This window comes from Camelus bactrianus, unplaced genomic scaffold (genome assembly GCF_048773025.1).
Source record: "Camelus bactrianus isolate YW-2024 breed Bactrian camel unplaced genomic scaffold, ASM4877302v1 HiC_scaffold_41, whole genome shotgun sequence".
In the NCBI taxonomy this organism is placed as follows: domain Eukaryota; kingdom Metazoa; phylum Chordata; class Mammalia; order Artiodactyla; family Camelidae; genus Camelus; species Camelus bactrianus.
The window spans coordinates 7869734-7892500 of record NW_027413957.1 but is presented as its reverse complement, the minus strand read 5'-3'; the positions used below and the strand labels follow the sequence as shown (position 1 = coordinate 7892500).

The 22767-nt window shown below is 50.8% G+C and overlaps 2 long non-coding RNA genes and 1 other non-coding gene across 3 annotated transcripts; 1 reads left to right on the top strand and 2 right to left on the bottom strand.

Moving 5' to 3' along the window:
• The first annotated feature begins 2562 nt into the window (after positions 1–2562).
• LOC141576847 (uncharacterized) lies at positions 2563–5619 on the top strand. The gene is made up of 2 exons (XR_012505277.1): positions 2563–3552; positions 3843–5619. It is a non-coding gene; the product is annotated as an uncharacterized LOC141576847 (long non-coding RNA).
• Positions 5620–7991: 2372 nt separating this feature from the next.
• LOC141576846 (uncharacterized) lies at positions 7992–11232 on the bottom strand. The gene is made up of 3 exons (XR_012505275.1): positions 11044–11232; positions 8338–8495; positions 7992–8199 (listed from the first exon to the last, which is right to left on the bottom strand). It is a non-coding gene; the product is annotated as an uncharacterized LOC141576846 (long non-coding RNA).
• LOC141576857 (U6 spliceosomal RNA) lies at positions 9535–9643 on the bottom strand. The gene has a single exon (XR_012505287.1). It is a non-coding gene; the product is annotated as a U6 spliceosomal RNA (small nuclear RNA).
• Positions 11233–22767: the final 11535 nt, after the last annotated feature.

The window sequence follows — 22767 nt, the reverse complement described above, 5'->3', positions numbered from 1 at the left end:
GTTTTTCTCTTGCCTAAAGGCGTTTAGGATCATTGCTTTATCCTTGACTCTGGCCATCTTGATTAGCCTATGTCTTGGTGTGGGCCTGTTTGAGTTCTTTCTGTTGGGTACCCTCTGAGCCTCCTGGACTTGGATATCTGATTCCTTCTTTAGATTTGGGAAATTTTCAGTCATGCTTTCTTCGAATATCTTTTCGGTCCCCTTGGTTCTTTCTTCCCCTTCTGGAACCCCTATTGTGCGTAGATGGGCACGCTTTCGAGGGTCCCTTAGGTCCCTAAGATGGTTTTCGTTGTTCTTTATTGGTTTTTCTCTCAGCTGTTCTGATTGGGTTCTTTCTGTTGTCCTGCCTTCTAGGCCACTTATTCGTTCCTCTGCGTGATCTAGCCTGCTTTGGACAGCCTTTAGACCAGTTCTCATTTCAGCCAATGAGTGGACCAGTTCTCCTTGACTCTTCTTTATAGCTTCGATTTCGTTTTTGACGTATAGTATATCTCTCAACACTATCTCTTGGAGTTCCTTCAGGACTTGGATCACTCCTTTTTGGAAATCTTGATCGAGCGGGCCATCCACGTCTATTTCATGGATCGTGCTTTCAGGGAATTTCTCTGGCTCTTTTAATTGGGAGTGGTTCCTCTGCTTCTTCATAATGCTCCTATCTCTCTGGCACTGTGGCTTAAGGAGTATCAGTTATCTATTGGTGTCCTTAAGGAGTTTATGTATTTATCGAAAGCCTAGGCAGGCATAAAACTTTAAAAGAGAGAGGGGGATAGGGGGAGAGAGAGAGAGACAGAGACAGAGACAGAGGGGGAGAGGGAGAGAGGGGGTGGGGGCAGGATGTTAAAAGAATGGAGAAAAAAAGGTTTGAAAACAGTGTACGATCAATAATAGAAGAGCAAGTTGAAGCAGAATAGCAATTGAGCTGAGACGTCTTCTAAAAGCCTTTAAAAACAAATAGAAAAGATCAGAAAATAATATACAATTGTTTCAAAAGTAAATTTTTAAAAGGTAATCGGAAATAGAACAGATTTTAACAAAAGATAAAACAGAGGATTTTAAAAGACGGGAGAAAGAAAAGGTTTGAAGACAGTGTGTAATCATGAATAGAAGAGTAAGTGGAAGCAGAATAGCGATCGAGTTGAGACGTCTTTTAATAACCTTAATAAAAAGGAGGAAAAAAACCGAGAAACAATATTTGAAACCTGTGAATAACCAGTAACAGGAGATCAAAACCAAGAGAATGAAAAAGGGAAGGGGGTGGATGTTTAAAAATAATAATAATGAAAAGACTTGAAATGAAACATTTAAAAGGGATTAAAACCGTAAACGTATACGACTGTTCAAAAGTAAAGGTTAAAAAGGTAACAGAAGGTAAAACCGATGTAAAAGAGATTAAAAAAGAAAAAGGAAAAGAAAAAAAAAAAAGAGGGAAAAAAAAAAAAAATAAAAGGATGTGTTCTCCTGGAGACGGTGCGCTCTTAACGGTTTCACCGAGAAGTCTTTCTGTCGTCGCCCTGTTTCGTGAACTCAGCTTGCTGTTTCCGCGGGCCCTCTGTCGGCGCCCTCGTCTGTGCTGCCCTCGGTGCCTGTGGGCAAGTAGATCGCGCCCCCTCCTGGCACCGCGGTCGGATGCTGCGTTCCTGCCGGGAAGGAGGGAGGGTGGCTGGCCGCCTGCCCTCTCCCGGCGCCGGTCGCTCCGCTGCTCTGTGCGGCTGTGTGCTCCGCCTCGGGTCGGCGCTCCTCTCCGTAGGTGGGCTCGGGGAAGACGGTGGAACCGCCCCGCCCCTGCTGCATTCCAAAACTCGGCTCCTTCTTAGTCTTGGTGGCGCGAGTTCTCTGAGGTACCGGGGCAGATATATAATATCTGCCTCAGGCTGAAAACGAGTCTCAGTCCTGCCTAGGAGGTTGCAGAGCCCCCGGGTGCGGATTCGAGTCTCGGCCCCGCCCCCGCTCCCGCCCCCGCCCGCGCGCTGCGCGCCGCGCGCCAGGGGCTATGGCGGCTGTGGCTGCGCCCCGCCTCTCTTCTCGCGAGAAGGGCCGGTGATGGCGCCGCGGGTCTGAGGAGATGGAGGCTACGGCGCCCCTCTCCCCAGGGCACACCGGCCGTGTTGCTTTGCCTTTCTTTCCCCGTAATGGACGGGTTGGGGGGGCGGGTTGTTCTGCTCTGTATCCCCTCCCGGCCACGGCGCGTGGTGCCGCCGCCACGGTCCTCTGCCCGGCTCGTGCGGCCTGTCCCGGCCCCCGGCTGCCGGCCTGCGACTCGGGCTGGGTGTCGCGGGGACCCTCTGTGCCCGTTTCACTTGGGTCGGTCGGTCAAGGGGCGCTCCGGGCAGATCTGAGACTCGGAGGCTCCCCCACCGTCCCGTCGGCCTCTCCGTTGGAGACGGGGAGGTCTGGCGAACGAGCCCTATTCCTCCTCTGCCGGGCCCTCCCGCACTGTTTTGCTTTTGACTCTTTCTTTTCTCCTTTTCTCCTACCAGATTTTGGGCGTCTTTGTCTTTCGAAGAGGGCGGTGTTCTGTCGGAGTTCCGCAGGTGGTCTGATTGGCCGAGTGGGTCCGTCGATGTGAGTTTTGGTGTATTTGTGGGAGAGGGTGAGCTACGAGCGTCCTTCTACTCCGCCGTCTTGCTTCTTCTCGGGTTATTTTTGAAGAGTAGGTGCTGGGGATTGAACCCTGGACCTTTATTTTTTGCATGCTAAGCATGGGCTGTACTGCCTGATCTCTAGACCCTCCCCACCGCAACCCCCCCCTTTCCCACCGCCTCCATAGTACTCGATGAATCTCCTACCTAGATATCTATGCTTCCTTGGAATAGGGCCGTCGTTTTCTTCATCGGATTGATGCACGTCTGTGGATTCGTCTCGTTTCTCTCCACTGCGGTGGGTGGCATCGGGGCGTGGGGTGGGGTGGAGTGGCGTGGGCTGGGAACAGTTCTTCACGTGTAGAGGTGGAGCGGAGCGATGAGGATGGTGACTGTTTCCCCGAGTGCTCGCGCCGGGTGATGGAGGCCTGTGGTCTGACTTGGAAGAGGACTCGGGTGACCAGAACAGAGCCCGTGTGGGGTCGTTGTGGAGGGAGGAACTCCACCCCCCCCCCCAGCCCCAGCCAAGGCACTCGTACCTCATCGAGGGACGGTCGGCCGAAAACAAACGAAAGCTGTCAGAGGTTTGGGGGTGGGGGTGAAGGGGTGGGTGTGTGTGTCTGTGTGTCTGTGTGTCTGTGTGTCTGTGTGTCTGTGTCTGTGTGGTGTGTGTGGTGTGTGTGTGTGGTGTGTGTGTGGTGTGTGTGTGTCCCCGTTCCCCGTACCACGGTCTCTGGTCGAGGCCCCCCCGAGCGGAGAAACGCACGCCAGGCCGTCCGTGCTCCTGGTTGTCCGGCCGCGTGTCCCTGCCACCCAGAGATCCCGAACCGTCCCGCTCGCTCCCCTGCCATGTGCCATGTGCCACCTGCCTGTCGGCCGGGCGCTATTTTAGACCCTGCGAAGAAGTCGACCGGACGGACGGGCCGGGCCGAGCCGAGCCGAGCCGATCTGAGCCGAGCCCGTCCAGGCTGGGGTGGGTGGTGCTGGGTTCAGAGGAGTGGGGTACAAGCGGGAGGCGGGCGTCGATGGAGGGGAGGGGGAGGGGGAGGGGGAAGGGAGAGGAAAGGGGAGGGGAGGGGGAGCAGGGATGACGATGGTCTGGGGCTTGGCGTGTGGGGTGGGGGTGGGAGGGATGGTAGCCATCCTATGACTTTCTCTCCCTACCCCGCCTTTTGCAAGTCTGTTAGAGTGACAAGGTGGTGCTGGTTTCTGGCTGGTGCACACCATAGTGATTCTGTTCTTCTTTTTCCTGGTCTTTTTCAGGAACCCTCGTCCCGAGGGACTGAATCTAGTGCCCTGTGCTGCGCGGTACGACCTAGGGGTCGAATCTGCCAGGAGAGGACTTACAAGGATTTGGAGGATCCTGGAAAACTGCTACCATCCAGAATCCTACATGGATGTTCAAGATCTTGTGGATGGACGGACGGACGGAAGACGGATCGAATGGAGGCCCCGCCCCATCCCCTGGACCCCTTGGCCCAGGAGGATCGTGATGGGTCTGGAAAGGACTCTTCCGACGAGGGTCTCGGGATGGACTTTCTCGGTCTGCGGAAGGTGTTTCTGCACAAAGAGGAAGAGAGGGGCGTTCTCGGCCAGAGAGCCCGAACCGCCTCCTTTCAGGGATCCGCTCCAGTCAGGGTTGGGGTCGGGGTCAGAACGCAGCCACCGACAGCTCCCCTCCCTCGTCTTGGCTCTCCAACTTGGGAAACCCTCCTCCCTGCCCCCTCACCCATCTTCTCGTCAGCCGGCCTCCAGCTTCCCCGTGCCAACCACCTCTCTCATGCTGCCGGACTTTCCTCCTCCTTGGGCTGCCAGGAAGCTCTCCCGCTCCTCCACGTGCTTTGGCTTGGAATCCCTGACAAACACAAGCGGTGCTGGTGGGCGGGGCCGTGGGCGGTGGCAGAAGGACTCCCTTCATCTTATGGGAGCGATTTTTATCTCCATAGAGGTGGCGATTGAGAAAACACATAAAATCACTCAGAAGAATACCCATGTGTAGTATCCCTGACCTAGATCCGTGTCTGTCTGTCTGTCTGTCTGTCTGTCTGTCTGTCTGTCTGTCTCTCTCTCTCTCTCTCTCTCTCTCTCTCTCTCTCTCTCTCTCTCTCTCTGCCTCTCTCTCCATTTCGCTATTCTCTGTGTGTGTGTGTGCGCGCTGCGCGCATGCGTGTCTGTCTGTCTCCCTTGTCTCTCTTTCCTCTCCTCTCCCCTCCTCTCCTCTTCCCTGTTCTCCCCCCTTCCCCCTCACCCCTCCACTCCTCTCTTCTCCCCTCCACTCCTCTCCTCTCCCTCTTCTCCTCTCCCCTCGCCTCTTCTCATTTCCCCTCCCCTCCCCTCTTTTCCCTCCTCTCCTTTCCTGTCCTCTCCCCTTTTATCCCTCCTCTCCTCTGCTCTTTCTCTCTCTCTCTCTCTCTCTCTCTCTCTCTCTCTCCCCCTCCCTCTCTCCCTCTCCCCCCCCTTCACTTCCCTCCCTCCTCCCTACCCCCCCAACCCCTACCTTCACAGGGCCTCATAGATTGCAATCGGTTTCCATGAAATGTGATGAAGAGGGAATGAATTTTAGAATGATATCCCCATGCCATCGAATCCTTCTTCCCCAGGGATAGCGACTTATTTGTGGTCGTGTTTGTTTTTGTTTTTCTTGTTGTTGTTTTGGGGCACATCGAGGGCGCAGGAGGCGTTGGGAGTGAGGGTGATGTTTCTCTTTCTGTCTGTCTCCTCCTTAGGACGGATTTTAAGAGGAGGGAGGACTCACAGAAATCTACCATCTTGTCTCGTACTGCAGCTGTGTTTGAGCTTCCTATACGATCTGGGCGGAACACTCCCCACCCTCACCTCAAGCCGCCATTGCCGCCCCCTCAGCCCCCTGCACCCCCGTCCAGTCCCACACTTGGGGCGGTGGTTGGGCATGGGGGGATGTTGGCGGGGTGGTGGTTGGTGGGGGGTGGGGGGGTGGAGGAAACCAGAAAACAGACCACTGTGGCACGTGGGTGACTGGGGCTTCAGGGTGAAGGAGGATGAATAAAATGGCCGGAATTAGGCTAACGGATTGCTTCTTCTTTTTTTGGCGGGGGGGGAGGGGAGGATCATTAGGTCATTCATTCATTCATTCATTCACTCATTCATTTGCTGGGGGGGGTGTCATTCGGTTTCTTATGCTCGCCCTGAAAACGGTCAACTGTCCTGACTGACTGGTTGCTGCTCACGGTTCCAGGCCTGTTGTTGAAACTGGAAGCTCTCGATCTTACTGTTTCTACTGTATTTCACTCATTGAAAGTCATCATCATGCTGGGTCTCTGAGTCTTTCTCCGAGGAGAAGGTCGGTCACGGGACTAATGACCTGACAAAATAGCCTGAGTGACCAAGAAGGCCACACCTTGAGTGCTTATGAGATAACGAGATCTAACCACCAGCCTCTATAGAATGGGTCACCTGGAGGCATCGTGACACCATTCTGAGTCTTCTGATGAGAAAACGATTCTGTGGATGGTGATCGATGCCCGATTGTTTGAGCTATGGCTCTAGAACCACCCCACCCACTCCATCCCCAAGGTGGGTACACAGTTTTGAAGACGCTAGCCTGCTGTGAATCCCCTTTGCCCGGCAGAGTGATAAAATGGCCTCTTTGCTTCTAAGCTCCAAGACCTTGTCTCTGGATTCTTGGGCTCGTCGGGGATGGGGGCCGATCTTTTGGCAACAAGCGTGCTTCAGAAACAGCGGATGCCCGAGAAGGACACTCTGCCTCTCCCTCTTCTTCCGGGCCTGAAATGGGGAGGAAAAAAAAAATCGCTTCCCCTGGAAGCTGGAGTCCGGAGCCCGCCATCCGGAGGGACTTCTGGCTTGGCCTTCTCCTGGGGTGGGGGGGGGAGGGCACGACACTGCACGTGTTCTTTGTCAACTCCCTGTTTCTCTCTTCTCGAGTTATCTCTTTGGGACGGCTCCCACACTGGGTGAAAACAGACAGACAGGCTGGTATGTCTCCCTACCCCACCCTTCGCCCCCAAATGACTGATCTCCTGTCCCATCAGAATCACCACTTGTTTTCCAACGTGGCTTTCTTGGATCCTGGAGGACTTGTAAAGGAAAAGCCCAGCTGGGCTAACAAGCTAAAGTCACAAATCTAAGTGTGATAAGTGTCCGTTTACTGATCTAAGTTCTGCTGGGCTAACTCGTAAATCTGAAGTTTAGTGTCAGTTTACTGGGCTAACAAGCTAACTCGTAAATCCAAGCTCAACAAGTGTCAGTAACGTGATCTGTTGTTCCAAATTGATAAGCTCCAGTGTACTGATCCTTTGCTTTTTGTTGTTTGAGTCTTATTGGCGAATAGACCCATATTTGTAATTAACCCTATGAAACCTCATGTGCACGTCTTGGAGGTGCTCAGAGCTTCGGAGCAGAAGCCCCTCTGAGCCCGCCGGCGTAATAAATCTGAGTACTCCAACCCTCAGAGTGGTGCTTGTTTCTTGGCTGGCCTGTCATTTCCGTAACAGACTGATATCAACTTAGAGCCAAGATGGGCGCAGAACTGAAGGAGCTTCTCGGCTGGCCTAAGAAGCCTGTCGTCGTGATGTGGGAGGCATTCTTTACGAGGGACCTATCTGATTAAGTGCTTGACCGCCTTTTGGACTTTGAACCAACTTGGAGATAGGAACTAGGATGAGAGGGCACCCGAAATAGCTCAGCAAACTCTTCTCCATCCTTAGAAGACAGACAGACAGACAGACAGACAGACAGACAGACAGACAGACAGACAGAGTGTGTGTGTGTGTGTGCGCGCGCGCGCGCGCGTGTTTGTGCGCGTGCGGGGGTGTGGGAGAGGGAGGAGATGACGTCAGCGTACTGGACACTGTTTCAGTGACATGGGGAGTGCTGTCAACTAGGAAGGAACGTCATGTATTCTTCAGCCTTGTGTCTGTACAGGTGGGTACACTCAGGGTTCCAGAAAGGATGGGATATTCCTGGCAGTCGTCTACTGCCCTGGCATCGAGGGCTGGCTGGCTGGCTGGCTGGCTGTCATCCAAAGTGGAGGCTCTCGTGAAAGGGACGGAACCGAGTCCCGAGGAGATGCCTCCTTCACTGACTTTCATGCAAACACAGTGGACCACAGCCTCCGGAAAGAGGGTGGGTGGCACACGTGGCCCCAGTCTGTTCTGTCCATTCGGCAAATGGCCTGGGTTAGGGGAAACCCAGCATGGCGACCATCCGACAGGCCGACCCACCGACCCACGGACGTGCTCGGTTTCTCCCAGCTCCCTGGATGACCTCCCCCACCCACCCCCACCCCACCCGCATTCCTTCACCCACCGTGGTGTCTGGTGTCAGGGCACTTGGAAGATGACTCCCATTGTTCAATAGACAGGGGCAGGAAGATTCCTATAGGACCGCAAAAACAGTCAACTGGCCATACATACATACATACATACGTACAAACTTTTTGTCCCCAGAGGCCTCAGACCTCCTCTCTCTGGACCCGCTGAACCCCAGTAACTGGCCCCCATTCAACTGCCACATAGTAGGGGTCATCCAGACGTTCTTGGGATGGTAGGTATGACTTCCAAAGGGGTTGAAGCCTTCCTTCCCCCGCTGCAAGCCTGATGCCCTCAGCATGGCCAGGACACTGCTACAAACAAACAAACAAACAAACAAATAAACAAACAAACAAACACACACACACCACCACCACCACCACCACCACCACCACCAACAACAACAACGACAACAAAAGACAAACACATGCGTATGTGACTTGGGGACATACTTTCCGCAGCCTCCAGGGACGAAGGCACTCGCTTCACTGGGTAAATCCTACGAGGCTTCACTAAAGCGCTTGCCAACTTACTTCTCAGAAGGATCGATCTCTGCCCCCATCACCCGCCATCATCAGGCAAGGTCGTCAGAATCCATGGGAGGTATAGACTAGAAGAAGAAGTAGAGGAAGGAGGAGGAGGAGGTGGAGGAGGAGAATCAGTGACATGAGGTGTGTACGACTTCTTGTCTCCAAGAGGATTGAGTTTTAAATTTTTTTCTTTTCAGATACAAGGGAAAATAAACTTTTGTTTTTTCCCCTTCCTTTCCTTTTAGAGGCGGACACCCACATGGTAACTATCATACCTCTGTCAGCAGAATGGAACCCTTTCTCTTTTTCTCCCTCCCTGACCCTTCTGGGATTCAGAAATCCTCCGTGAGGATTTTTCTATTCTTGGCAGCAGAGTTATTAGCATCATTGACTTGGAGGCAAAAACTTAGGTTTCCATTAAACTGGGATAGACATGCATGGATAAGAGATACTAGTGCTACTCGTTTTCCTTAGGGTTCCCCTGTGTCTGTGGGGCGTGTGTGTGTGTGTGTGTGTGTGTGTGTGTGTGTGTGTGTGTGTGTGTGTGTGTGTGTGTGTGTGTGTGTGTCTGTGTCTGTGTCTGTGTCTGTCTGCCTGCCTGCCTGCCTGCCTGCCTGCCTGCCTGCCTGCCTGCCTGTTTATTGTAGGAACTCTCTGTCAATGGAAGTATAGTTGACTTACAATGTTGTGTTCATTTATGACGTACGGCATAGTGATTCACTTATTCACACACACACACACACACACACACACACACACACACGTATACTTTTTCAGGATAGGTTATTACAAGCTATTGAACATAGTTCCCTGTGCTAGACAGTAGGACCTACTTGTGTACCTAGTTTGTATAGGGTGGTTTATATCTGCTAATCCCAAACTCCTGATTTATCCCTCTGCCCTCCCCCGTTCCTCCACCCTACCCTGTCCCCTGTGTTAACCATCGGTTTCTTTTCCATGTCTGCGAGTCCAGTCTGTTTCTGGTTTGTAAATAGGTTCCTTGGAGTCTTTTTAAAATGGAGTTATTTATGTATGGATGGGTGTCTTGACTTACTTTCAGATCCCATCTAGAAGTGATGGCATAGGATATCTGTCTTTCTCTGGGTGACTGACATCACTAAAGCTACGGAACGCTTCACGTATGTGTGTGTGTCGTCCACGTTCAGGGGCCGTGCTGATCTTCTCTGGATGGTTCCCGTGTTAGTCGATGTGCTGTGGCAGCAAGCGCTTGCCTTAGGGTTTTTGTCTCAACCTGAAAGCCGGCCCGGAGACTGAAAGTCTTCTAGTTGCCTCCACTATCTGCCTAGGACCATCTCCACGAACGTTTCCCATTTTCTCTCACCCTTTTGTCTTGGCATCATTGAGTACTAAAATGCTCCGTCTCCTGAAGCCCTGCAGACTGAAGCTGGGCAACGGGAGGTAAACGTCAGAGAAATGGCCACAACAGCTCCTGTGGAAACCATCCTAGGGCCTGTTTTTGGAGGAGCCGCTCAGAGAGTTGAGCCGAACACCCCAGGACATCATCAGAGGCATTTCATACTGCTCGAGCCGTTTCGATGACCCCGATGTGTGGAAATCTCCTACCAGACTGACCCCCTACTCCCGGCCCTGAATCTGGTTTCTCATCTGCTCCAATGATTAACCTTTGTGCTGTACTTTGGTTTTCCACACAAGTGCCTCTTAGGCGATACCTGACTGCTTGCTCCCTAGGCCTAGCTTCAGAAGCCCATCGACACCACCGCCTCCTGAGACGAGATACTACAACTGTTTCCTTGAACAGACCTGTTCTCAGAACTAAGAAACTGGGTCCATGAAACGCAGGCCCTCTAGGAAACTATTCCCTCCCTCCTGCCCCCACACCACACGCACGCATGCACGCTCAGACGCACGCACGCACCCACGCACGCATGGACGCACACGCACAGTCAACAGCCCAGCTTTTAATGTGTAAAACTTCCAGGGAAGTTACAGAATAGGGAAATGTTGGGGTCCAGAGTAGGCTGCCCCAAAATGTGCCCGATGGACTATGCTGAATGAAAGGGACTTCACAACTGGCCAAGGGGGAGGGTATAGGTCAGTGGTAGAGTGTGTGCTTAGCAAGCAAGCACAAGGTCCTGGGTTTAATCCCCAGTACCTCCGGTCAAAAATAAATACATAAAATCGAATTCCTCTCCCCGCCCCCCCCCAAAAGTATACACTGCTGTATGTCAACTCTGTCTCAATAAAACTGGAAGAAAAAAAGGAAAAAAAAAATGATTTAACAAAAGAAAGAAACAAACAAACAAAGAACTGCCCGAGGCAAGAGGAACACTCTGGCCCTCCTTTCTGCCTCCCTGGAAGCAGGGGAAAAAGAATTTTGTTTTTTTAAAGTCTCCCATCCCAGAGGAATCTATCAAGTCAGAGGTCTGCTTCCATGCCCTTCCATGATTCTCAAACGGTGTAGTGGGGTTTACCCAGATTAGGAAAAGGAGGGGACTCCTTTGGCCTGAGACCAGGCGAGATTCTCCCCCTCCCTCCCGCCTCCCTCCGTGCAGTTGGGACGGGGTGGCCTAAGGGTGGGGAAATTGAAACCAAAGAACAAAAGCCGTTCAACAGAGAGGAGCCGGAGGCCAAGTCAAAGGCTCTGACCTGAGCACAGAGCTTTCTGCATTTGAATGAAGCGATTGAACGAGGCCCTGCCGAATGGATCCTCCTGACGTCCCCGCCCCCGCTTCCAGGAGACAGTCAGTCGATTTGGGACCGATCGGTGGAGAAGGCCTGGGAGGCGGCGGCGGCGGCGGCGGCGGCGGCGGCGGCGGCGGCGGCGGCAGAAGCGGCGGCGGGGGCGGCGGCGGAAGCAGCGGCGGGGGCGGGGGGTGGTGGTGCGCGGGCGGGGGCGGGACCAACGGTCGCTCCAACTCTGCCTGCCTGCCTGCCTGCGGGGCTGAGGCCTGAGGGCCACGCTGGTTCCTGCCACTCAGGGAAACTTCTGCGGGTGTTGCCGAAAGATCGCCCTCCCCCACCCCGTCCCTGACGAGCCAAATAACCCAGAGACAGGGTCTTAGAGTTTAGAAGAAAAGAGGCAGCTTGATTGCTTTGCTGGGCAAAGGGGACTCACAGCAGGCTAGTGCCCTCCAAACTGTGAACCCGTCTTGGGGTTGGGGTTTCATGCTTCTGTGGACGAACAGGTTGGAGCATGAAAGGGAATCACAACAGGCGGGAGCACAAAAGGTGCTCATGATCAACAAGGGTCTCTGATGAAACTTCCTCCTAAATCTGGATGAGTGTCTGGTAACATGGGACCTCCTGGTGGTCTAGTAGGTCATCAGCCCGTGACCTTCTTTATCTGGTCAGACTCACCTGGTGGCACCAGCGCCACGGAGGAACTCGGGGTGGGGGGTGGGGGGTGGGAGGGGGCTGGTCGTTCTCCTGAGCTTATCCTCCCGTGACTCCCTTCCTGGGGAAAGACTCAGACGCCAAACATGATTGTCAAGTTGAACGATCAGAGGAAGGTCAAATCAAACAGTTAGAATCGACAACTTTAGCTGTTTTTAACAGTGGGCCTGGAGCTGGGAGCGGTGTCTGGTCAGTCGAGTTTGCTGATCGTTCTAAAAGCAAGCAGTAAGCATAAAGCCAAAAATTGGCTTAGCCTAAGTGCGGCCACTTCATGATTCCTCCTTCACTGGGGGCTGAGGCGTGGGGGAGGGCGGGGGTGGGGGACAGGACTGAGGTGGCGGCGAACTTCTCCGTGAATGCTCGGAGCCGAACTGCTCTCTGGGCCGAGGTCTGAAAAAGGCCTGAGTCTCAGCTATGACAGATTCTCTCTCTTTCTGGGCACATGGACTGACTCGCCCCGCATCCTCCCATCCTGTCAGACCCTTTGGACACACACCTCCACCTGAAGAGTTCTTTGGCCTCGTCCAGAAAAAACAAACACACGCACGAACAAAACCAAACGAGCACACAGAAACCCTGCTGATCTCCTTGGACCCCATTCACTTCGGAGAGTCCCTCTCGTAGAAATCCCCTCTGCTCGATGATTTCACCACAGCCGCCTCCCTTTCTCCGGCACAGTGACCCCCCCACCCCCACCCCTGCGTGGGCCCTGTCCCTCTCCTATCAAAAACCAAACCCCAGGAGAAAAGAAAATCAGAATGCTGTTTTGAGCCACTGGATCTGTGAAAGGAACCAAACAGAAAGCTGAAATAACCAAACCAGCAGAACACCAAAAGCGAACAGACAGATACCCCAGAAAGAAGGGCACGCCGACTCTTGCCCCTTTCCTTCCTGGAATCAGGACATAACATAGATCTACACCCCACCCCCCCACCCCACCCTCCCCAGATGTCTTCTTTATGCCGGAACGAGAGTGACGTTCTTATTGTCAACGGTGCTGTTATGGAAATGACAGGCCAGCCAAGAAACAAGCACCACTCGGAGGGTTGGAGTACTCAGATTTATTACGCCGGCGGGCTCAGAGGGGCTTCTGCTCCTAAGCCTTGAGCACCTCCAAGACGTGCACATGAGGTTTTATAGGGTTAAGTACCAGCTTGGGGTATTCGGCCAATAGGCACGCAATAGCTTTAGCAACATCATTATCACGAAAGTAGAGGCAGTGAGGCAGCAAACCAACATTTCAAGGCCAGATATGTCTCTTTGAAAATCCAGCTGGCTAGCAAAATATGAACAGGGAATCAGCAAACCGGCACTTATTAATTTAGATTTACGAGTTAGCCCAGCAGAACTCAGATCAGTAATCCGACACTTGTTACACTTAGATTTGCGACTTAGCTTGTTAGCCCAGCTGGGCTTTTCCTTCACAGTGTAAAGCGGAGAAGGAGAGAATTCTGTACAAACAGACCTCGATGAAAAGAATCCTCACCCTCTTTTAGGCCCCCACCTCAACACACGTGCGCGCACACGCGCGCACACACACACACACACACACACACACATACACACATGCATGCACGCACGCGCGCGCGCGTATAGTTACTCCTGTTCTCTCTCTTTCTCTCTCCCTCTTCCTTTCTTACTGATTTTTTAAAAATGTTTACTGATAACACAGAAAAAAATTGCTTAAATCTTGTCCAGGAATGATATTCATTTTTGAAAACATGATATATATTGTAAAGGATTTGGGCTCCCTTAGAAAAATCCCAGTCCAGGCACGATTGTATAGCACCTCCTTTCACTTTCAAGTGTCTCATTTCAGACAATAAAGTAGCCAGTCATCTTCCTTATGCATGACCTTTGTAACTGGCACAAGTCAAACGGCACAAAATTCAGACCCAATCTCCTGATCCATATGATTCTCATATTCTTTTTTTTTTTTTTTTTTTTAGCGAGTCCAGAAGCTATGGGTCTGTGCCAACCACCCGTGGCTGTTCACTATCCAGCATTTCTTCCATTATCTTTATGTTGTCCTGTTTCTTGGAAGTATTAGTGCAGCTACTTTTCCCGATGGTCTGTCTCTGTCTCTGTCTCTCACTCTTTTCTCCTTCTTTTTTTTGGGGGGGGGGAGGAGGGGGATGGGTTTGATTAGGTTATTTATTTATTTTAATGGTGGTTCTGGGGATTGAACCCAGGGCATCATGCATGCTAAGCAGGCACTCTAACAATGATCTATATCCTTCTCTACACCGCCCCCCCGACCCTCCAGCACCCCCCCCCCGTCCCCGGCCAGGGCCTGTCTTTGCTCAACCCAATAGAAAAGCATTTATGTTTTGCCAGTTTCCTGGGTCCTTCTTTGTTTCATAAAACTGAGAAGAAATACACGTGGAAGTTCTCTCCTATGAATTGAACAGACTGAAGATCCTTTAAATAACCAAATGAGGTGGAAGTGCAGAGAGTACCATACGGGAACACACCGAGGCACATCGTCATCAAATTGACCAAAATTAAGGATAAGGAGAAAATATTAAAATGAACGAGAGAAAAGCAACAAATAACATACAAGGGAACTCCCGTAAGGTTATCAGCTGATTTTTCAGCAGAAACTCTACAGGCCAGAAGTGGGTGGCACAACATACTTAAAGTGATTGATGAAAGGGGAAAACTGACAGGTAAGAATACTCTATTCAGCAAGGCTCTCGTTCAGATTTGAGGGAGAAATCAAAAGCTTCACAGATAAACAAAAGCTACAAGATTTCAGCACCATCAAGCCGGCTTTACAAGGAATGATAAAGGATGGTCTCAAGTCATCAAATCCTAAGGAAAGAGACCAAAAAGATGACAGAGAAAGGGAGGGGGGGAGAGAGGGAGAGAGAGAGAGGGGGAGAGAGGGGGGGGGGAGAGAGAGAGAGAGAGAGAGAGAGAGAGAGAGAGAGAGAGAGAGAGAAAGAGAGAGAGAGAGAGAGGGAGGGAGGGAGGGAGAGGAGACCTTCGAAAGATTGCTTTGCCTGTTTAGGGTCTTCCGTTGTTCCTTAAAAATTTTGAAATTGTTTGTTCTAGTTCTGTGAGGAATGTCGTGAGTATTTTGACAGGGGTTGCATGGAACCTGCGGATTGCTTTGGATAGTGTGGCCATGTTGATAGTATTGATTCTTCCAATGCAAGAGCACAAGGCATCTTTCCATTTCTTTGTGTCATTTCAGATTCTGGAGTATAGATAACCTCCTCGATTAAGTTTATTTTTTGGCATTTTACTGTTTTTGACTCAATGGAAGTGTTTATCCCAGTTATAAAATTCTGGTTTTTAAAGTGGAGGGGGAAAAAAAAAAAGGAAAGGAAGGGCCACAAATGGCAAAATATCCTTCTTTCTCATGGGTGAATTGTATTCCATTACGTGTGTGTATGTGTGTGTGTGTGTGTGTGTGTGTGTGTGTGTGTGTGTGTGTGTCCCCTCTTCTTTATCTATTCAAATATTGATGTGCACTTAGGATGCTTCCGTATCTTGGCAATCATAAATGATGTTGCTGTTAATAGCAGGGTGTGTGTATCTTTTTGAATTCATTCTTCTTTTGTGGTTGGCTTTATTCCTTTGATAAGTATGTAAGTTTAAAAAGCTAAAGCTCTAAACCTTCCTGGAAACAATGAACAGTACATATATGTAAATTAAAAATATATGTGCAGTAAAAACATTTTAAAAAAATAAATAAATAAAAAAGAACGAAAGACAAGGAAATTAGCTATCAAGCCGTGAAAGACATGGAAGAAACTTAAAAGACATCTTACTAAATCAAAGAAACCGGTCTGAAAATTGTTACCAACTGTACAATTCCAACCAAATGACATCCTGGAAAAGGCAAAGCTCTAGAAACAATCAAAAGATCATGGTATCCAGGGGTTTGGGGAGAGGGAGGGAAGGAGGAATGAACAGATGCAGCGTGAGGGATTTTTAAGGCGATGAAATTATTCTGTAGGATACCATAGTGGTGGCTACATGTCATTGTACATTTGTCAAAACCCATAGAACGTACAACCTCAAGAGTGAACCGTCCTGTAAACTATGGACTTTGATGGATAATAACGTGTCCATGTCGGATCATCAGTTTTACCAAATAGGCCACACCGATGAGAGATGTTGAGGGGAGTGGAGGATATATGTGTGGGTGGGGAGGGCTATGTGAGAACTCTCTGTATTTTCTGCTCAATTCTGCTGTGAGCCTGAAACTGCTCTAGGAAATAAAGTCTATTAATCAAAAACAAAAACAGAAACAAAAACAAAACACCCAAATGAGGTGAACCAGGATTCAGTCATCCAAAATGGAGCTGGACGGCCAGTGGGAGGAACTTTGTTGCAGACATAGTCCTGTTTCAGGGAGGGGGACGTTGTCCCCTCCCTCTACACATCTTGAGTTCTCTGGGCTTGACTGATCCAAAAATGGACCCCAGACGGATCGTTGAGCAGGAGCGACAGGGAACCTACTGTCTTTCATTCAAGCACTCATGTGTCCCCGAAGCAGGCAGCTTTTCTCCGTTTTAGGACAAGAAATCAGCCCTTTGTGCGAAATGGGCCGGGCTGAGAGCCTTTGGTTTTGGGTGACCCGTCCGTGAAGAATCGAGACGGAGTTTGGGTTTTGGGGAGGGGGGGAAGCCCCTGAAAGAAGTCACGAGGTTGGTTGGTTTCTCTAGGCTTCCGGGGCCTGAAGGCTCTCAGTGGGTGATCAGGGTGTTTTCCTAAGTCCAGATGCAGGGAGGGCACCCTCCACGGAAGTGATCGATTTCCCGCTTTCAGGGAGACAGAAAGAAGAGTCTGAGGGTCCCTCTTGCGTCTGCTGGCCCCTCGGCTTCTTCGGTCACTCTCATTTCTAACCCATCCGTGTGCCACGGAGGCACATACATGTTTGGGGTGGCCTCCCCTGGGTCCCGACACCGGCATCAATGGGGGGAGGGGGGGCATGAGTGGTCAGAACTGTATCAAGCTCAAGGGCACCACCAACCGGTTTCAAAAACAAATCTGCCAGCAGCTGCTAGCCGCAGCCTGGTCGTTTCAAAGTTCCCGCCTTGCTCTTGTGGTGTGTTTTCTTTCGTTTCCCCTTCTCCACTTGCCCCGTGGGGTAGTCTGATGACACACACTTCCAGTGCTTCTTTCTTGCATCTGTGTCTCCTGGGCTGCAGTCCTAAGAGCCCCCCCCCCCCATCGCCCCCGCCCCCCCCCCAATCAACTCGTTTCTTTACCCTCCACCAGGTCTCCTGGCTTGGAAATCTCGGCTCACAGCATGTGTCTCGTGTCCTCTCTGAATTCACGGGCCCAGCCATCCACCCTAAGGAGACGGAGGGAGGGAAGGAAGGTTTTGACCTGGCGACCTTCCTTGCCGGCATCCTCCGGATTTGGGACCCTTCAGTGCGCCACCTGCCACCCGCCATACCACTCTCACCCTGAGGCCTAGCCCTCGGGGCTCCGTCCACGCGGAAACCTGAACGCGGACGGACCTGGACGGTGGGCGGGGTGGGGGTGGGGGTGTGGAGGGGCTTGCTTCATCACTGCCGGAACCGTGGAGGCGACCGGGACAGACGCGTCCTTCAAGAGGTGAAGGGACACGTAGCCCGGGCTAGGTCCGTGCCACAGCATGTGATTTGGCTCTAAAAAGGAAACCAGGGACCCGTGGAGCCGAGAGACCTGTGGGAGACAGGCGGGGCCGTTTCTGCGTGCCCCTGACTCCCTGAAAGAAGCCAATCTGAAAAGGTGGCATCCTGTAGGGTACCGGCTCTGGATGACATTCATTCTCAAAAGGGCAAAAGCCCCAGAGAGGGTGAAAAGATGAGTGGGGTCGGGGGTGGTGGTGGTGAAGGTTGTCTGTGTGGGTGTGTGTGTGTGCGGGTGTGTGTGTGTTGTGGCGGGGGGTTGTTGATGAATAGGTGGAGCACAGGGGACTTTTAAGCAGCGAAACTCTCCGGTAGGTAGGTCCACGATGGGATGAAAACCAACGTGTTGGATATGGCAATACCTAAGATGGGGTGAACTGAAAGAACCCTTCTGGGTGTCCCGCCCCTCAGCCGAAGTTTAAAGTCCTTCCTAAAGCCAGAAGGTAAAGACACACGAGAGCAATCTGAGGGGCCATCGCTGAGGAGTAACAGCGAGGCCAGTGAATCCAGTGAAAGACTGACTGACGTGGGGGCCTGGGTCCCTCGGCTCGACCCCCTTCCCCGGGAAACCGAAGCCTTCGACGCAGGGATGCGCTTTGACACGCTTCTGTCTCATCGGAGAAGGCTTCTTCTGCCTGGCATTGCGTGACGGGGCCGAGAAACCCGTCCTCTCCTCCTCTGCGTGAGGTAGCGGTCGCTCCCGCCTTTGCGCAGCGTTGAAGAAAGCTACCAGAAACACGGTTCTGCGTTTCTCTCGATACCGTGGGCGAGCGTCACGGCTTTTCCTTGCGTTCCACCATGCAGTCAGATAGCATTCTCAAAACTAAGCGTGCCATGCAAATTTTCCTTTTCCTTTTTTAAAGTGACTGTCAAGAACTTAGGCAGCATCGAGTGAAAACGTTGGGCACCTTCATCTCTTGGTTTGTATGGAGCCAGCTAGGTCATCAGACCCACGTCACCATGATTTCTGAATTCTAAGATCCTTTCCAATCCATGATATTGTACATTCCTGGGTCATGGGATGTCACTATGGCTGATCAGGTCAAAGGGAATGTGTCCCTCCAGAGCGCTTATTAACACGTCAGTTTATTTAAACGACAACAAAGGAAATTCCCTTCGGGCGATATTCATTCCACACGCTAAAGGAAAGCGATAGGTTGTGTGCCTGAGCCCACACAGTGTGACGCAGGAACGGGGTGGGGGTTGAGGGAGGAGGAACTCTGGCTAGTGTCCGGGACCTAACGGGAGATAGAGTGGAGGATTTTTGCCCTTCTTCAGGGACAGGGTGAATCGGCCCGAGGTTGACTTGTGCGCTCAGAAAGAGGGCCTTTACCGGATGCCCCGAGCAAGCAGACTTTTCTTTTCTTCTTCTTCTTTTCTTTTTTCAGTTTTATTGACATAGGTTTGACATACAGCCCTCTATCAGTTTCGGGTGTACAGCACAATGATTTGACTTCCATAGACTGTGAAGTGATTATTAGGTAACTTTAGTGACCAGGAAACAACGATATGTTAAAAGGGGGTTTAATCAACAGAACTGCTATTTCTGATGATCATCTATTCCTAAGAGAAAGGACAGATGAACACTCCAAAATGCAGGAAGTGCATAGTCACAGAATGATGAACAATCTTTACCCGTGCCGACGTTTTGACGCCAGGATACGTGGAAAGCTGAAGTTTTAGAACATAGAAATATTTGGCTCTCCATTTGACCTGGAAATCTCCTTGTTGGAAAGAAGCTAATTTCTCCTCCTCATCCTCGTCCTCCTCGTCCTCGTCCTCGTCCTCGTCCTCCTCCTGCCTTTTTAACTAAAAAAATAAAAAAATAAAATAAAATAAAAATTTTTTAACAAGAAGTTTTTATCTTTTTGGAGGGGGGACGGGTCATTAGGTGTCTTTATCTACGTTTCAATTAATTATTTAGATTTATTATACGTTTTCAGTGGTGGTACTGGGGACTGAGCCCAAGGCCTTGTGCATGCTGAGCACGCACTCTACCGCAGAGCTCTACGCTTTCCCAGAAAGGAGCAAATTTCTAAACATAGAACTGGATGAGTAGGTCAGCTTTTTGATCTCATAGAAGCAGCGGCCCAGTTCTCTGGGGGGAACCCTCCTTATCTTGTCCATCTCGACAACGTCAGAAACGTCTGTCTGCATAGCCCACAGTGGCCAGAGACTGAGGCCAGGGGGCTGAATCAGGTAGAACCTGAAACCGAATGGAAGAAACAAACAAACAAAAAAGGGTGGGGAGGGGCACGCGGAGGCCTTTTTAAACGTACACACTGCTGCGTGGTCTCCCTCGTCGAAACTCTAATTCGCAGCCTTCTTAAGGAGAAATATACACCTGAAACGTCTTTTTTCCACACAGAGTTTAAAAGCTTTCACCCTCTGAGCCGAAAAACCTTACCCGTCCCATCGGTTCTTTCTGAGTGAGTGGGTTCTCTAGTGTCCTACGCGTCTGCTGGGAAACAAGCTGCTGGAGAACCAGCAACTAGAAACCAAGCTGCACCAGCATTTCCATGAGCGTAAAATCTTACATTCACACTTACTTGCTTAAAAATGCACACGCCTGCTTTGTTTTCATGTTTTACACAGTCGATGACCTATAACATGTATGATGCTCAAGAAATTGTGTGAGGGGCAATCCTGAGATTGACCGTGAGGGCGCAACAGATGGCAGATATTTCCTTAGGGTAAAACAATGGACGGTCATGGGAAGCCAGATCATCCATTAACAGAACTTGGTTCTGGCAGGAAAGCATGTGGTTTAACCCCGGGGAAATATTTGCTATCTCGAGATGTCCCAGAGGCAATCACAGGATACACTTAGAAATTTTGCATCCCCCGAGGAGGGTGATTGTTCCTGGAAGGGATAGGCCTGAAATGAATCAGTTAGCCAGCAAGCAGAACTTCGTGCTTCTGGCATGAAATATCTAAAGCCCCACCTCTTTGATCGCATTTCTTTTTTTTTTCCCTGAGCCGTATACTCCCAATAAACAGGATGTCGACCAGGCTTTTGGCACTCTAGATCCACGAGACCTTGAGTCCCCTGGTCCCATTTTCGCTCTTTACTTGGTCTCTTTGTTTCTTAATTCTTGCGTCGCCCGTCCTCAGACACGGTCCCGAGCTGCGCTGGACGCAGCACCCGTCCTACCCGACTCGTGAGTGACCTATAGTTTTTAAATGAAAGCTACAAAATCTCTGGTCATGTCGATCTGCTGGTCTCGTCTGTATGAGACAGGGCAGTACCTGAGTTTCAGAGACACACACAGACACACACACAGACACACACACACAGACACAGACACAGACACAGACACACACACACACACACACACACACACACACACACACACACACACACACACACTCTAAAGGGAACAAAGAACAAAGAAAGATAGAGAAAGAAAAAGAAAAAGGCTCTAAAGGATTCGCTTGCTCTCTGTGACATGACCCAGTAGACCTAGTTGTCACGAGACAGGAAGCTCAACCCTCCGTGTTTACATTATCTGTTCCTGAGCTTTCTTGCAGAAAATTCTCATGCGTTTCTTTCCCCTCACGGAAGTCTTCTCTATTCCCCACAGAGCCTGGGGCGATGGCTCTTCACCCTGGAGCCGCCTGCGGCCGATCCAAGATATCGGATGATTTGTGGAAGTGATCAGTGATCCTGAGACAAAGCCCTTCCTTTAGGTAGAAAAGCATGGCCCCTGCTGCTCAGGGAGCTGGCACTCCCCCTCCCTCTCCCCTCATGCCACCTTCTCCTTTGTGCACAAGCTATCGCTTTCGCAAAAGAGCTTGGCTTGCCTGAGAGTCTTGTGGAAGCCATCCTCATTTCTATGGTACTGCCGTCCAAGGATCTGGAAAGGGCTCGGTCCCATGTATGCATGTATGCATGTAGGCACTTGTGTATGTCCCCGGCTTGTAGGCCTGGCATGTTTCTTCCTCCACATACACTTGCCAGAGTTCATTCATGAAAGAGCTCTATGGAACTGGTTTTCAAGGGAACATGCAGGCAGGGAATGCGAACAGGAAGGAACCCAAATGTTTTCCTTCAGGTTGACATGATCTAGGACAGATCCTTTCATCCAGAAAAGCAAATGTCAAGGGATCGGTCTCGTGAAAAGAGCCATGTCTTGATTGTGACGAGCAGCATTCGAGGTGAAACTTTTCGCCTCCCTAGGTTTACCCCGAATCCATTAAGTTCCTGTGGGTTATCTCTGTCATGAAACGTGTCAGCCAGGAAAAAAAAAAAAAAAAAAAAAAAAGAGTCTGGGAGCGATGGTTGGCTCGGTCTCAAGTCTCAGGAAGTGTTCACACCCCAAGCAGTCCGAGGGGGTAGTGTGTGTGTGTGTGTGTGGGAGGCGGTCCATCTCTGAAAAATTGGTGCCTCCTCCACGTAGTTTTTGGTCCCTTGCAACTGAAGCATCTGGCGACGTCCCTGGAATGTTTAGATCGTTTCCAAAGAAGATGAGATACGGAAGCGTTCGTTCCTGGCTCCATGAGTCGAAGGGGACGTGCTTTAATATCTTTCTGACAGAAAAGACTCGAGATCTGTCAGTGTGTTGGCCGACATGACTGGTATACCTTCGGAGGATGGATGGACCTACAGACAGACAGACAGACCGGAATACATACATACTTACTTACATACGTACATATGTAAACATACAATACAATACAATACAATACAATACAATAAAACAAAACAAAATGAAACAGAATAAAATAAAATAAAATAAAATAAAATAAAATAAAATAAAATAAAATAAAATAAAATAAATTAAATTAAATTATATTAAAATAAAAGGATGCTGTGAGGAGAAAGTGTCTGTTTCTGGCTAGGACCAAATCGTGTCCCTACGTGGACCGGTTGGGAAAGACTGGTGTCCCAGATGGTTCACCGTGACTTCCTCGTGAACATTTGCTGTGACCGATTCGGGCTTCGGAACAGTCACGGTCTCGTTCTGAGGAACGTCTCCTGGAAAGCATGTGGAGACCGTCTTCGTCTGCCGTCCTTAGGAAACGTTCCAGCAGAGCGGGTGTCCGAGAGCCTCTAGGGGCGATGGCTATGCTTCGTGGACGTCTGTCCCTCTTCAGGCCGAATTTCGTGGAAGTATGCTGATCTGGCCAGCCGACAAGTCTGAATGGGGGTGATTTTTTGGTAGAAATGCGCGTCCTTGGAGAGACCAGGGGAAGGGGAGCATGTCTCAGTGGAAACTCTCGTACAGCGTGATAGAGATGAGAATGCGGTTCTGTGTCATCATCTTTGCGTGCTTCCCGCCACCCTCCCCCTCCCCGCCCCGCCCCGCCTTCCACTGATACGCTGGGCCACGTCACGCGTGCT